General features: G+C 43.3%; 1 protein-coding gene across 2 annotated transcripts in view; it reads right to left on the reverse strand.

Moving 5' to 3' along the window:
* The window catches only part of PACS1 (phosphofurin acidic cluster sorting protein 1), a 1,493,664-nt gene that overhangs the window by 1,120,393 nt on the left and 357,940 nt on the right, over window positions 1-15,331 (reverse strand). The gene's annotated exons all lie outside the window — the stretch shown is intronic.

Here is a 15,331-nt window from a genome sequence, read left to right on the forward strand (position 1 = left end):
CGAAGCGAGCTCAAGGCCAAGGACCTCAGCCACTCTTCTCACCACCACGGCATAGGACGCTCCCTCCTCTGTAGCCACGGTAGGGGGAGAAAGCAAACCAGTGTCTGGAGATGTGTCCAGACCACTGGCATCACAAAGGTTCTCTTGCCAGTCCGGTTCTTCCAACTAGTCAGTTAAAGGGTCCAGCGACCCCTCCCAGTCCTCATCACCACCCTCTGGTCGATAGGGAACAACAGGGATGAACAGGGGGAAAAAAGTGTCCTCTGGCGTCAACTAATGTCGGTACGGCTCCATGTCCAACTCTGGGATGAGGATGCATCGGTCGGGGGCACATTCATTCGAACAAGGGGACCCAAAAAGGTAAATGAGGACCTTGGGTAATCGTTTAGTACAGACAACAATGATCCTCAAAACATAGGTAATGCAAAAATAAATATAGTTCCGAATCGATGCTATATTCCGTGAGTCCAGCCGGACAACCGATTTAATTATAAACAATAAAGGATGCATACATATAGAAACAAATGTTCGTGGGACACAGTCCTGTGCCCAAGGTAGAACAAAACATTAACAAAACAAACAAGGCATTTCAGGCAAGACAGAGAGTTGAGCTTATTCAAAGATGCAATGTTATAAGCTTTTTCAAAAATAGCTGTTGCACTTTTTAACACATAGGAGTAACGTGCATGCTATTTTTAGAGAGAGTCGACGGCGTTTCGATCCTTTATGTAGGGTGTCAGGATCATCATCAGGACTTAGATGTGTACATGCCTGATTGTAAACGAAATTGCCTGTGAAAAACAAGATAGATATGGAGAAAAAGGAATGGGAGGAAAGAGGAAGAGAGAAGAATAAAAATTGAGAGACCAGAAAAAATAGTGGAACCGCTCGAGTCATGCAGTACGAAAGGAGGTTGCACAAGAGGACATGCGTGGAGAAAATACGCATATGGGGAGTGAGTGAACGGATGGTCAGATAAGGAGGCAGAGTGTAGGCTGATCATGCGTCACAGGATGCACGGCAAAATTAACCGATCAGTGTCGGGCGCGTGATGTGTAGTGCTGACAGGAGGGATTGAGCGAAGTGGAGGGGGCGTAGAAGATGGTATCGGAGACACGTGAAGTGAGAGCATGCGTCTCAAGTTGCCCTGGGTACTATGATCGATGGAAGCGGGTACCGTAAGGGTGGAGGGGTGGGAAGTAATAACCGGCCGAATGTGGCGGTGCTGCGTAGTGACTAGGAGAATAGGTGACTGAGTGAACGGACGATGCGGTGCTGGTAGGGATCTCACCTTTGTAGCAGGAAGATGAAGACCGTACAAGGGCGGTAAAAACTGCGATGAGGGCTCACAAGAGAATTACTCGAGGAGAAACCACGATCGGTTCAACGGTAGTAGAAGGTTTCTGCTGAAATAGGAGTAGTGCATTAGTTGACGAGTGGATGAAGTGAACAAACGGGAGGAGGTAGTGGTAATTACCTAAATTGGCAGTAGAAAATCTCCCGTAATGTAAGAATGAGTTTGAACGGTACTTCAGATGAAGGCGGCGTGGCAATGCACTGTGAAAAAAGACAACCGTATAAACATGGTGCGTGAACCTATGTCAGAAACCGTAACGAAGGGGAGTTAGAGGTGCTTACCAGTGGTCCGCCGGGTCCTGGAGTTAGCAGTGAATCGAGTGACAGGGTGCAACGCGGGAAGTATCAGTAAATACTGAAAAGGAGTGTGGGAAGGCTAGAGCGGTGAAGAGCAGCGCCATCTTAGGTAGAGGCTTTTGTAAAAAGAGAGAAGACAGACTAGAACGGGTTTCTAGCGGGAGTGCGGACCAGTACAAATATTCCGACAACTTTTCAAAAACAAAAAACATTATCATTTCAATAAGAGGAAAACTGTAATGGGTGCAGAAAACACATCAGATCAGTGTGGGGACAGCGAAGGAATAAAAAGTTGCACGGAGGTGCAGACTTCAAGTCGGTGCAACAGACAATTACAATGTGGTTGGCACAGAGAAAAATCAATGAATCAGGTAGGAAGAACAGTAACAGGTACATGGGAGTTCAGAAATTTCAAATGAGATTAGTCCAATCCTCGCTGCGGTTCAGGCCTTGCCTGATGCTGTCAGTGCGGATGATCATTCTAAGTTCTTCTCTGTTCATAATTTTGGCAATGTCACCGCCTCTTGGTGGTTGTTTGATGCATTTGAGCACTGTCCATTTGATGTCGACATCTTTGTGCCCCATTTCGATGAAATGTTCCACAAGGGGGGCATTAGGGGTTCTGCAGCGCACTCTGCTTCTGTGTTGGCCAATTCTTAGTTTGACCTTCTGTGTGGTCTGGCCAATGTAGATCTTGTTGCATGGGCAAGAGATGAGATAAATAACATTGCTCGTATTGCAGTTAGAGAACGAATTCAAAGTGATAGAAACATTATTAAACATAAAATCCTTTCCTTCCATGGTAGTGCTGCAGACGTTACAGTTGCCACATTTGGCATGTCCAATGAGAAGGTTTAAACCCCAGTGTGCATCAAGAGTAATCATAGGGCGGGGGGGAAGGTAAAGCGGCCCTAATCAGATGGTCTTTTAGGTTCCGATTCTTGCGGAAGGCAAAAATAGGTCGCTCTACTGAGAGATTGCCTGCGTTGACCACGGGCCAATGATGTAGGATGGACTTGCGGATTTGGTTAGACACAAGGGAGAAAGTGGTCACACAAACTAGTCGGTTGGTATTGGTTTTGACTTTGGGAGAGAGTAGAATTTCCCGGGGGCAATACCAGGCGCGTTTTTGAGCATTTCTTATCAGTCTTTTGGGGTAGCCACGAGCTTTCAGTTTGTTTGTGAGAGTGAGAGACTCAGAAAAATAGTCATTTTTTGAAAAGCAATTTCGTCTTATGCGGAGAAATTGGGAATATGGCAACGAGTCTCGGAGTGCTCGGGGATGATGGCTTTCGTAACTGAGTAGTGTATTTCTCTCTGTGCTTTTCCGGTACAATTTTGTTAATTGCTCACCATCAGAATGATAGATGGTTAAATCTAGAAATGGAATTTGGGACCTGTCATATGTGTTGGTAAAGTTAAGACCTGAACAATTATTATTGAGCCAGTGATTGAATTGAGAGAGTGTAACCTCGTTTTGACGCCATATCAAGAAAATATCATCTATGTAGCGGCGCCAAATAACGATGCCTGGAAGAAATGGATTAGTGGTATCAAGAATGGTATTCATTTCCAGGTGATCCATATAGAGGATTGCTAGGTTGGGCGCAAAAATTGCACCCATCGATGTACCCTTGACTTGCTGGTAATAGTCATTCTCAAAAGTAAAAAAATTCCGGGTAAGACAAATTTCCAGCAACTGGATAATGAAAAGTGTGGGGGCAGGATGGGGACGTGGTCTCGAATCCAAGATCCCTTGGATCACGAGAAGTGCAGGGGTTTGTGGAATATTGGTGTAGAGAGATTCTACATCCATGGTGCAGAGTATTTCATGGGAGGGATCGAAGGGGTGGTGTTCAATAAGGTTTATCATTGCCATGCTATCTCTGATGTAGCACTGGGTGGATGGCACGAAATCTTTGATAAAATGGTCCAGGGGTTCCAAAATAGATCCACATCCAGAAACTATGGGGCGACCAGGTGGGTTTGTCTGATTTTTGTGGACCTTAGGTAAGGTATAAATGACTGGTGTACGGGGTGATTTCACATTGAGGAATAAGAATTCTTTTTGATTCAGGAAGCCTTCCGATTTAGCCTCTGTGGTAATTTGTAGAATGAGTGTTTGTAACTCTTTGGTAGGGTTCGTGGGTAGTTTGCAGTAATGATCGGTGTTAGATAATTGGCGTTGTATTTCTTCTGTGTATGCTATTCTTTCTTGAAGTACAATGCCTCCACCCTTGTCGGCAGATTTGATGATTAAGGAGTCGTTACTTTTGAGGGAAGTGATGGCTTTTTTTTCCAGGGAGGGAGATATTGTAGGGAATTAAACGTTTCTTTGATTCCAAATTAGATAAGTCGTTAAGAACCAGTTTTTCAAAAGTGATTATTTCACTGGGAAGCATATTAATGGAGGGTGAGAAGGTAGAAGGAGGTCTGAAGGGCGTATTGGAGATGGTGGGGGGGATGGATTTAGAAGAAAAAATGTATGTAGACGAAGACGTCTAAAAAACCTGAGTAGTTCGGTATGGAGTTCCAAGAAGTTGGGGTGAGTGGTGGGGACAAAAGATAATCCTTTACTAAGCAGTGATAGCTCGGGGTCTGAGAGTTGGTGTTGTGACAGGTTAAAGATGGGTATTTGTTTCAAAATATCCCCAGTTACCATTGATAGAACTTTTGGCGGGTTTGGCGCTACCCCGGCGGATTGTACCATCTCTGGGGTTGTTTGACACGACCACGTCTGGGTGGTTCGTTCTGGCCTCTTCCTAAAAAATTACTGCTTGGGTTTGTGAAGCTAGGACCAGGGGTACGGTTTGATGAACTAGTACCTTCACCTGCGTCGGAGTTATCTGATGATTCAGCTGATGTATCTGAAAAACCAACCAAATTATTGCGTCTGTTGAAACGGCCCCAGGGCCTGCTGTTTTGTGGGTTGGTATATGACCTATTAATGTAGAAATCTTTTTGTAGATATGGGTAAGTACGCTCGATGTTGTATGCTCTGCTGTCTTTCCTTACTTTTACTGTTTTTTTGTTTTGCTCTATTCTAAGGAATTCGTCGGCTGTTTTTTGTATTTGTTCTAGTAATTTCTTACTCTCAGCGATTGGACACGTTTCCCTAATCTGTTTTTCGATCTCGTTGATTTCTTCTGCTAGTTTCTTAAGTGTTTCTGTAGCGGTGTCAATGCCCAATACCAGCCAGTGTCTAGAGCAAGTAGTACCTATGTAACTAAAGCTGTTAATATACTTTGGATTGTCGGTAAAGATTCCAGGGATATTACGAACTTGCAGCCCAGTGGGGATGGTTTCTGCTTTTAAATATTCCGTAAGCATACAGATCATTAATTGGAGGCGTACTTGTTTCTTCTTACACTTTTCTAGTTGATCAGCAGATGAAATATTTGTGGAAGAAGAACCGTCTGCAGAGTCTGAGAACAGCGAGGGCCCCTCGCAGATCTTTTTGATATAATCATCGGAATAGAGAGGTACTTGGTCAGACATAACAAGGTGAAGGTACTAGTTCATCAAACCGTATCCCTGGTCCTAGCTTCACAAACCCAAGCAGTAATTTTTTAGGAAGATGCCAGAACGAACCACCCAGACGTGGTTGTGTCAAACAACCCCAGAGATGGTACAATCCGCCGGGGGAGCGCCAAACCCGCCAAAAGTTCTATCAATGGTAACTGGGGATATTTTGAAACAAATACCCATCTTTAACCTGTCACAACACCAACTCTCAGACCCCGAGCTATCACTGCTTAGTAAAGGATTATCTTTTGTCCCCACCACTCACCCCAACTTCTTGGAACTCCATACCGAACTACTCAGGTTTTTTAGACGTCTTCGTCTACATACATTTTTTCTTCTAAATCCACCCCCCCCACCATCTCCAATACGCCCTTCAGACCTCCTTCTACCTTCTCACCCTCCATTAATATGCTTCCCAGTGAAATAATCACTTTTGAAAAACTGGATCTTAATGACTTATCTAATTTGGAATCAAAGAAACGTTTAATTCCCTACAATATCTCCCTCCCTGAAAAAAAAGCCATCACTTCCCTCAAAAGTAACGACTCCTTAATCATCAAATCTGCCGACAAGGGTGGAGGCATTGTACTTCAAGAAAGAATAGCATACACAGAAGAAATACAACGCCAATTATCTAACACCGATCATTACTGCAAACTACCCACAAACCCTACCAAAGAGTTACAAACACTCATTCTACAAATTACCACAGAGGCTAAATCGGAAGGCTTCCTGAATCAAAAAAAATTCTTATTCCTCAATGTGAAATCACTCCGTACACCAGTCATTTATACCTTACCTAAGGTCCACAAAAATCAGACAAACCCACCTGGTCGCCCCATAGTTTCTGGATGTGGATCTATTTTGGAACCCCTGGGTCAATACATTGACCATTTTATCAAAGATTTTGTGCCATCCACCCAGTGCTACATCAGAGATAGCATGGCAATGATCAACCTTATTGAACACCACCCCTTCGATCCCTCCCATGAAATACTCTGCACCATGGATGTAGAATCTCTCTACACCAATATTCCACAAACCCCTGCACTTCTCGTGATCCAAGGGATCTTGGATTCGAGACCACGTCCCCATCCTGTCCCCACACTTTTCATTATTCAGTTGCTGGAAATTTGTCTTACCCGGAATTTTTTTACTTTTGAGAATGACTATTACCAGCAAGTCAAGGGTACATCGATGGGTGCAATTTTTGCGCCCAACCTAGCAATCCTCTATATGGATCACCTGGAAATGAATACCATTCTTGATACCACTAATCCATTTCTTCCAGGCATCGTTATTTGGCGCCGCTACATAGATGATATTTTCTTGATATGGCGTCAAAACGAGGTTACACTCTCTCAATTCAATCACTGGCTCAATAATAATTGTTCAGGTCTTAACTTTACCAACACATATGGCAGGTCCCAAATTCCATTTCTAGATTTAACCATCTATCATTCTGATGGTGAGCTATTAACAAAATTGTACCGGAAAAGCACAGAGAGAAATACACTACTCAGTTACGAAAGCCATCATCCCCGAGCACTCAGAGACTCGTTGCCATATTCCCAATTTCACCGCATAAGACGAAATTGCTTTTCAAAAAATGACTATTTTTCTGAGTCTCTCACTCTCACAAACAAACTGAAAGCTCGTGGCTACCCCAAAAGACTGATAAGAAATGCTCAAAAATGCGCCTGGTATTGCCCCCGGGAAATTCTACTCTCTCCCAAAGTCAAAACCAATACCAACCGACTAGTTTGTGTGACCACTTTCTCCCCTGTGTCTAACCAAATCTGCAAGTCCATCCTACATCATTGGCCCGTGGTCAACGCAGGCAATCTCTCAGTAGAGCGACCTATTTTTGCCTTCCGCAAGAATCGGAACCTAAAAGACCCTCTGATTAGGGCCGCTTTACCTTCCCCCCCCGCCCTATGATTACTCTTGATGCACACTGGGGTTTAAACCCTCTCATTGGACATGCCAAATGTGGCAACTGTAACGTCTGCAGCACTACCATGGAAGGAAAGGATTTTATGTTTAATAATGTTTCTATCACTTTGAATTCGTTCTCTAACTGCAATACGAGCAATGTTATTTATCTAATCTCTTGCCCATGCAACAAGATCTACATTGGCCAGACCACACAGAAGGTCAAACTAAGAATTGGCCAACACAGAAGCAGAGTGCGCTGCAGAACCCCTAATGCCCCCCTTGTGGAACATTTCATCGAAATGGGGCACAAAGATGTCGACATCAAATGGACAGTGCTCAAATGCATCAAACAACCACCAAGAGGCGGTGACATTGCCAAAATTATGAACAGAGAAGAACTTAGAATGATCATCCGCACTGACAGCATCAGGCAAGGCCTGAACCGCAGCGAGGATTGGACTAACCTCATTTGAAATTTCTGAACTCCCATGTACCTGTTACTGTTCTTCCTACCCGATTCATTGATTTTTCTCTGTGCCAACCACATTGTAATTGTCTGTTGCACCGACTTGAAGTCTGCACCTCCGTGCAACTTTTTATTCCTTCGCTGTCCCCACACTGATCTGATGTGTTTTCTGCACCCATTACAGTTTTCCTCTTATTGAAATGATAATGTTTTTTGTTTTTGAAAAGTTGTCGGAATATTTGTACTGGTCCGCACTCCCGCTAGAAACCCGTTCTAGTCTGTCTTCTCTCTTTTTTACAAAAGCCTCTACCTAAGATGGCGCTGCTCTTCACCGCTCTAGCCTTCCCACACTCCTTTTCAGTATTTACTGATACTTCCCGCGTTGCACCCTGTCACTCAATTCACTGCTAACTCCAGGACCCGGCGGACCACTGGTAAGCACCTCTAACTCCCCTTCGTTACGGTTTCTGACATAGGTTCACGCACCATGTTTATACGGTTGTCTTTTTTCACAGTGCATTGCCACGCCGCCTTCATCTGAAGTACCGTTCAAACTCATTCTTACATTACGGGAGATTTTCTACTGCCAATTTAGGTAATTACCACTACCTCCTCCCGTTTGTTCACTTCATCCACTCGTCAACTAATGCACTACTCCTATTTCAGCAGAAACCTTCTACTACCGTTGAACCGATCGTGGTTTCTCCTCGAGTAATTCTCTTGTGAGCCCTCATCGCAGTTTTTACCGCCCTTGTACGGTCTTCATCTTCCTGCTACAAAGGTGAGGACCCTACCAGCACCGCATCGTCCGTTCACTCAGTCACCTATTCTCCTAGTCACTACGCAGCACCGCCACATTCGGCCGGTTATTACTTCCAACCCCTCCACCCTTACGGTACCCGCTTCCATCGATCATTGTACCCGGGGCAACTTGAGACGCATGCTCTCACTTCACGTGTCTCCGATACCATCTTCTATGCCCCCTCCACTTTGCTCAATCCCTCCTGTCAGCACTACACATCACGCGCGCGACACTGATCGGTTAATTTTGCCGTGCATCCTGTGACGCATGATCAGCCTACACTCGGCCTCCTTATCTGACCATCCGTTCACTCACTCCCCATATGCATATTTTCTCCACGCATGTCCTCTTGTGCAACCTCCTTTCGTACTGCATGACTCGAGCGGTTCCACTATTTTTTCTGGTCTCTCAATTTTTATTCTTCTCTCTTCCTCTTTCCTCCCATTCCTTTTTCTCCATATCTATCTTGTTTTTCACAGGCAATTTCGTTTACAATCAGGCATGTACACATCTAAGTCCTGATGATGATCCTGACACCCTACATAAAGGATCGAAACGCCGTCGAGTCTCTCTAAAAATAGCATGCACGTTACTCCAATGTGTTAAAAAGTGCAACAGCTATTTTTGAAAAAGCTTATAACATTGCATCTTTGAATAAGCTCAACTCTCTGTCTTGCCTGAAATGCCTGGTTTGTTTTGTTAATGTTTTGTTCTACCTTGGGCACAGGACTGTGTCCCACGAACATTTGTTTCTATATGTATCTATCCTTTATTGTTTATAATTAAATCGGTTGTCCGGCTGGACTCCCGGAATATAGCATCGATTCGGAACTATATTTATTTTTGCATTACCTATGTTTTGAGGATCATTGTCGGTCGGGGGCACAGCCGGTGCCCAGGGCGTCATCGGTGTCTGGATCGGTGCCAGGGAAGGACAAGTGAGATCGACCTGCGTCAATCCGGATCCAGGCCTGGATCCGCGGCAGCCTCCGGCGCATGGGCCAGAGCCGCCGGCATATAAGGCTCAGGACACCTGACCCGCTCTGTGGGGCCCGAAGGCATGCCAATGGAGTTGGGCTGCCTAAAGACGAGGTGTAAGGCCTCCTAAAACTGTCTGAGTTGGGCAGGAGATGCTACGGCTCCTGGAATGGGTGGGAGGTGCAGAGTCGGCTCTAAAGCAGGCACCGAGACGGAGCCTTCGAGTGACGGCGCTTATAGTCCCGAAATACGTCAGCCAACCGACGGGGATAAGGTTAAGAGTGCCTATGTTTCTCTGTCTTCTTCTTGTGCTTTGACTTACCCGAGGTCCTTGACGACTTGGAGTGAGACGAGGAGTGGTGGCTCCGCGAACGGTCTTGTGACCTTCCTCTCGAACAAGACCAGGAACGACGGGGAGCCGACTTCAGGTTGTAGTTGTGCTCCAGACACCACATGCACACAAGGTGGCGATCCATGACAGACATCTTGTGACAGGAGCCACAGGGCTTGAAGCCGGTCCGATGTTGGGAAATCCCTAGCGTACAAGTAGTCCAAGACAAAAAAAAGACGTTGGCAAAAGTCACAAAAAGCTAGCTAAAAAATGGCAGAGGGGTAGCCCTCTCTGGACCTGCTCTAGGCTGGTGCGGAAAAAGAAAGAACGGACGTCAGCGCGCAGGGGCAGCGTCTAAGTCGGCACCGTGATGTCATCCTGGCAACCACCACGCCAACAACGGATGCAGAGTCGACCAATGCCACCTACCCATGCACAGGGGTAGTGCTGAAGAAAAAGTCTCCGGATCCAGACTGATGCCTGCCGGAAATTCTAAGTTAAGGAATCTACAAGTAACGGTCTCTATCAGAAACCCCAGTTATATTGGATCCGGTTATGGTCAACTGTAGAGCTAGTACCGTACCGGGAATCGTTAAAAGAGTTGATAGCTCTTGATAGAGAAATACATACTCCCTGGCTGAAGCAAATCAAGACCCTATCAGACAGTAGTGGATTGGGGGAATTATGGAATGCTCCAGTAGATATAGTTAAAATTGGTCCACAGAAAGCGAAACAAATATTTTGTGACAATGCGATGCACCAGATTTAGAAAGGTCACTCTGGAGTTTAATAGGCAAGTTTATTAATTATTAATGTCTACCTACGTTTGAACCATATATGGATAGAATATTCTTTTACCAAGCCAAATGCTTATACATCCAATTCAAATGCAGACTCCTTCCATTAAGAATTTGTATTTCAAAGTGGGACAAAACAGGTTCACTTTCATGTACTGCCCACACTGCTCTTAGATTGAAAAGACAGAAGCATATTTGCAGTTCTTTTGCCCCCTTTATGCACCAGTCCGCAAGAAATGAATTATTGCTGTTTGGAAACTCATGGGTGTGTGGCACTATTGGGAGGCATTAAAGATTTTAAAAAATGAATCAAATTAACAAATAGCTTTTGCTGTATTTTGGTTTTTATATTGTGCATGGAACTTAAGAATCAAGGCCCTACTATCTAAGTTGGCCGGATAGCTACATATTATAAATTTGGTTGGACCTATGCATATTGTATCAGAGGGTACATACACATTTTTAGGTAAATAACCAATTTTAGATAAAATGAATGAGTCATGTACTATGTATTTATTTACTATATAAGGCATGAATTGGTCTCTCTTTTTCTAACGCTTATCTTAAATCTTAATTTAAATTTGATAAGGGCAGTATAGTAGATCCATGAGGTGACATTTGATCTAAATTTGGTGCATTGAGAATGATCATAAATGCTTAAATTGTAACATGTAATATTCTTAAGTATTTTTATCTGATGTAAATATTTATTGTTTTTTATGTGATTTTATGGATGTAAAACATTTATGGCTTGACAGACTAAATAAAGTTATTACTACTACTACTGTATGGTGTCAGATATGGCTGCGAAGGTGCTAAAAGCATCATGTTTAAAAATGTAGTGTTTTATGCTTATGTTTATGTATGAAAGCTTTTTTCATTGTAAAGAAATGACTGGATAGCGACCATAATGAGGAATGAGGACTACTACTGGATAAACTGCATTCTGTGTCTCTAACCTCACACTACCTTCACCATCCTTGGGTAAGACTTGGATGCTCGACCTTGCAGGACTGTAAAAGTCAAATGCTAAAGGAGAGTACTTGGCCATCTAATTGAAGAGCATTAGTACTGTTGACTCAAGTTACTAGTTAGAATCAACCTTAAATTATTGCAGTAGAAGTCAAGCATTCCAAAACTGCCTTGGGACCCCCAGAAAAGGCATTACTGTGAAACTGAAAAACAAAATTTCAGTGGCCTACAATTTTCACCTCATTAGGACATAACCACTGACTAAAAAATAAAGTTATTCTGAGGGGATTCTGAAAACAAGCATGGACAGAAAACAATGTGGCCCTCATTACGATGCCGGGTGGATCGCAACCGACAGGCCATCAGTTGAGGTCCAGCCAACATCTGGTACCGTGGTCTGACTGCTGCATTATGATGCAGGCGGTCAGAGGCAGGGGGCGGAGGAACCGATCAATGCTTCCGACAGGCTCAAAGAGTCCATCTGACTGTCAGTCGGAAAGTAATGCCCTACAATGGGGCGGTACCGCCATAGGGATTACGATGTCCCTTTCAGACAGCCTTTCAATGGCGGTCCGACCGCTATTAAATCGCTGTTGGAAACAGACCTTAACACTTTATGAGGCCTGGGGTGCACCTGTGGTGCCCCCCTAAACCCCCATGCATCGTGTGGCAGGCACGGTGCATGAATGTTTAAAAAGTGTATTTTCCTTATTCTGGCTAGTGCTGTGGACTGCAGCACAGGTTGCAATAGGAAAAATACACTTGCAAACCGCTGTGAAGTTTGAAAAGTGTGCAAACCCCTGAAATTTGGGAAGCAGGACCGCCAACTCCTTGTAGGGCGTTCCCGTTTCAGACACGATGCCGGTCTGAAGCTCATCCGACCGGCATCCTAATGAGGCCCTAAATATCATAACCGGCACCATTTGATTTACACTACCTCCTTATGCAACATCCAGTTCACTAAATTGAATAAAAATATAATCGTCACTTGCAGTGCCGACCAGCCATCTTAGTTAAGCAGAACGATGCAAGTACCTTGAAGCACTGCTGCAGCTTGAAAACATCTAATATTAGCCACAGCAACAATGCTAATGACACAAATGGGGTTTGATCACAGTCTCTTATTGAATGGTGTTCAGTAAAACTCACTAGTAACCCCTTATTTTAGGGTATTCTGATAACATTTACAGAATGCCTGAACCCAGTGCAACTTTTTGGGGTCTATTGTAAGAAATAATCTTGAAGGTGTATTAAAGATGGGCTAGGAATTTAAAATTGATAAACCTATTATGAGAGTTCATGGATAAAATGTATGCAAGGCCACATGCTAAAGAGGAAAAATATCAGTCAAGTACGTTGCATTTCTACTTGCCTTCACATCGTTCAACAATTAGAAAATGCCTGCAACTTTGGATGTATGCCTTATCTCCATCCAATCAATGGCTCGTCTAAAACTCTATTTCACTGTGCTCAATATCTCAGTTTCAAAAACTTTATTCGGTATGTATAAAACAACCATAAAGGTTTTCAAGAGAAGATAAAAAAAAATATCACATTACACAAATATTATGAAAGATTATAAGAGATGAAACAAGATAAAACCCAGTATACAACATGATACCATAATTAATCATACCTAAGGCCCTTACAAATGTTTAAAAGGATACAGTGTCTAACTAGATTCCTGCAAGGTAATCACTATGTCGGTACAACAATAGTTTTACATATATTGATTTAAAATTAACATCATTTAGCTCAGACATGTATTTTAAGGCAGCGATATGAGATCTACTACCTTGTGCAAAGAAAAGTGGTTTTAGGTAATAACGTCTAAAACTTGAATAAAAAACACAAAACAGTATAAAGTGCATAGTGCTTTGTTTGCTCTGGCCATCACATGAGCAAGGGGTCGAATCTGAGGGGCACATTTTCAAATTAGGGAAGGCAACTAGTTGGTGAACAATTCCCAATCTAAGTCTGACTAATACAAAACGGTGCATTAGATTAGAAGTGTAAGTTAAATAACCTTGACAGCCCTCAGTTAAGGCAAGTGATAAATAAAACTTGACAGTTGATTTCCTTCTCTCACAATCCACCCGGGCTTCCCTTTTGTGAGTCAGGAAAGTTTCTTTGATAGACAGTTTGGTAAGTGATGTTACCGATAACAGGAGTCTTAAATAATTTGCTGTACAAAGAATGAATATAACTTAGTCAGGGAATTGCCAATACTTTGTCCAGGGACAAAAAATCTAAAATAATTAACTTAGTAAAACTAATATCATCTTTGGACCATATGGAACGCCAAAGCAACAAGGGGCAGAGTGAAACTATATCTGTGAGGTACTGTCGCCCTACTTCTCTATAAATAATCTTGGAAGAGGCTGAGGTAGGCAGACTGAGTAGGCATTTGAGGAAACTATTTTCCTCCATCTGAAGGGCCTTACTATTATGGTGACCCCATACACCAGCCCCATATTTTGCAATAGGTAAAACCCTGGCCCTATAGATTGAAATCATCTCCTTGGCTGAAAATCTACAAATTCCATAAGTACATCTGTTCATTTTGCCCCCAACGTTTGTGACTTCACGGGAACATGAACCATTCCCTGAAAAAGTGATACCCAGATGTCAAAAGGTATCAAAAGTAACCACCGGCGTCTCATGCATAAAGAATGTTCTACATTGCGTATCCCTTGACCCATAAATCATTGTGTAGGTTTTGTTTTTTATTAACAATTTATTTTTGGGCTGCAATAAAATCCCCAAAGGTGTTCATTAAACGTTGTAATCCCACCGGAGTCCTGGCCAACAAGAGAGCATCATCTGCATACAAAAGCACTGGTGTAGCGCGCCCAGCAACTTGGGGAGTGTCGGCTTGCACTGCTTGTAAGGTCTGGTCCTCCCCATTAATAAACAAAGAGAATAGTAAAGGGGCAAGTACACAGCCTTGCCGAATACAGAGTTTGACTGCACAGTTATTGGTACAGTCAACTCGTGGATCATAGCATACTTTACATGCTAGTTTCTCATATAACCTTGCCAAAATGCAATAATAGACCGTGGCGCCCCCATAGTGAGCAGAGTTGTCCAGAGGATGGAGTGGTCTACGAGATCAAAAGCGCTGCTTAGATCAGCAAAGCAGAGATCTAGTCTGCCGCCTATGGCACGTGTATATTTGCCTATTAAAAGGTCCAGATTCGTGCATTGCTCTAGAGTCCGCTCACCTTTCCTAAAACCAAATTGTACCGGTGAAAGTATTGAGCATTTACAGGCCCATGCTTGGGGGTCCCATTGTATCGAGATTGTCATGCTATGATTTCCTACTGTTTGCAACTTCAAAGCTTAATAAACACGTTTTGAACAACACTGTACGAGTCCTCCCACAGATCTACTCTCCCTTAGAACTGCTGCCAAATGATAACCCTTGTAAAATGCTTTACACAAAAGGCTGCCCCAGGAATCAAGTGCGAATCAAATTGTTCATTCATTAATCATGCTAAGTGGATAGAAGAGATCTACGACCTTTTGTAGTGAAATATGAATCTGACAATTTGGGATCCGCCCCCGGGAAATGCAGGTTTCACACTTATAAAGGGGCAACACTTATTTCCAAATGCACTCTGCCAATACATTTGAATATTAAAAAAAGCTTTTGTTTATATTAAAACCTATTTTGATTCTAAACATTTATGAAAGTGTTCCAAGATTCTTCTAGTCCAGCGATGACAAAAATCCCTAGATGGCAAACCTAGTTGTTCCTATCCAGCCCTTGACAGGAAACTACAAAAGCAGGTGCCTGACTATACTCTCGCATACCCATGTGCCTGCCTTGGGTTTGTAACACCTGTACATGCGTCAGAACAAATTCA

This window comes from Triturus cristatus, chromosome 9 (genome assembly GCF_964204655.1).
Source record: "Triturus cristatus chromosome 9, aTriCri1.1, whole genome shotgun sequence".
Taxonomy (NCBI): domain Eukaryota; kingdom Metazoa; phylum Chordata; class Amphibia; order Caudata; family Salamandridae; genus Triturus; species Triturus cristatus.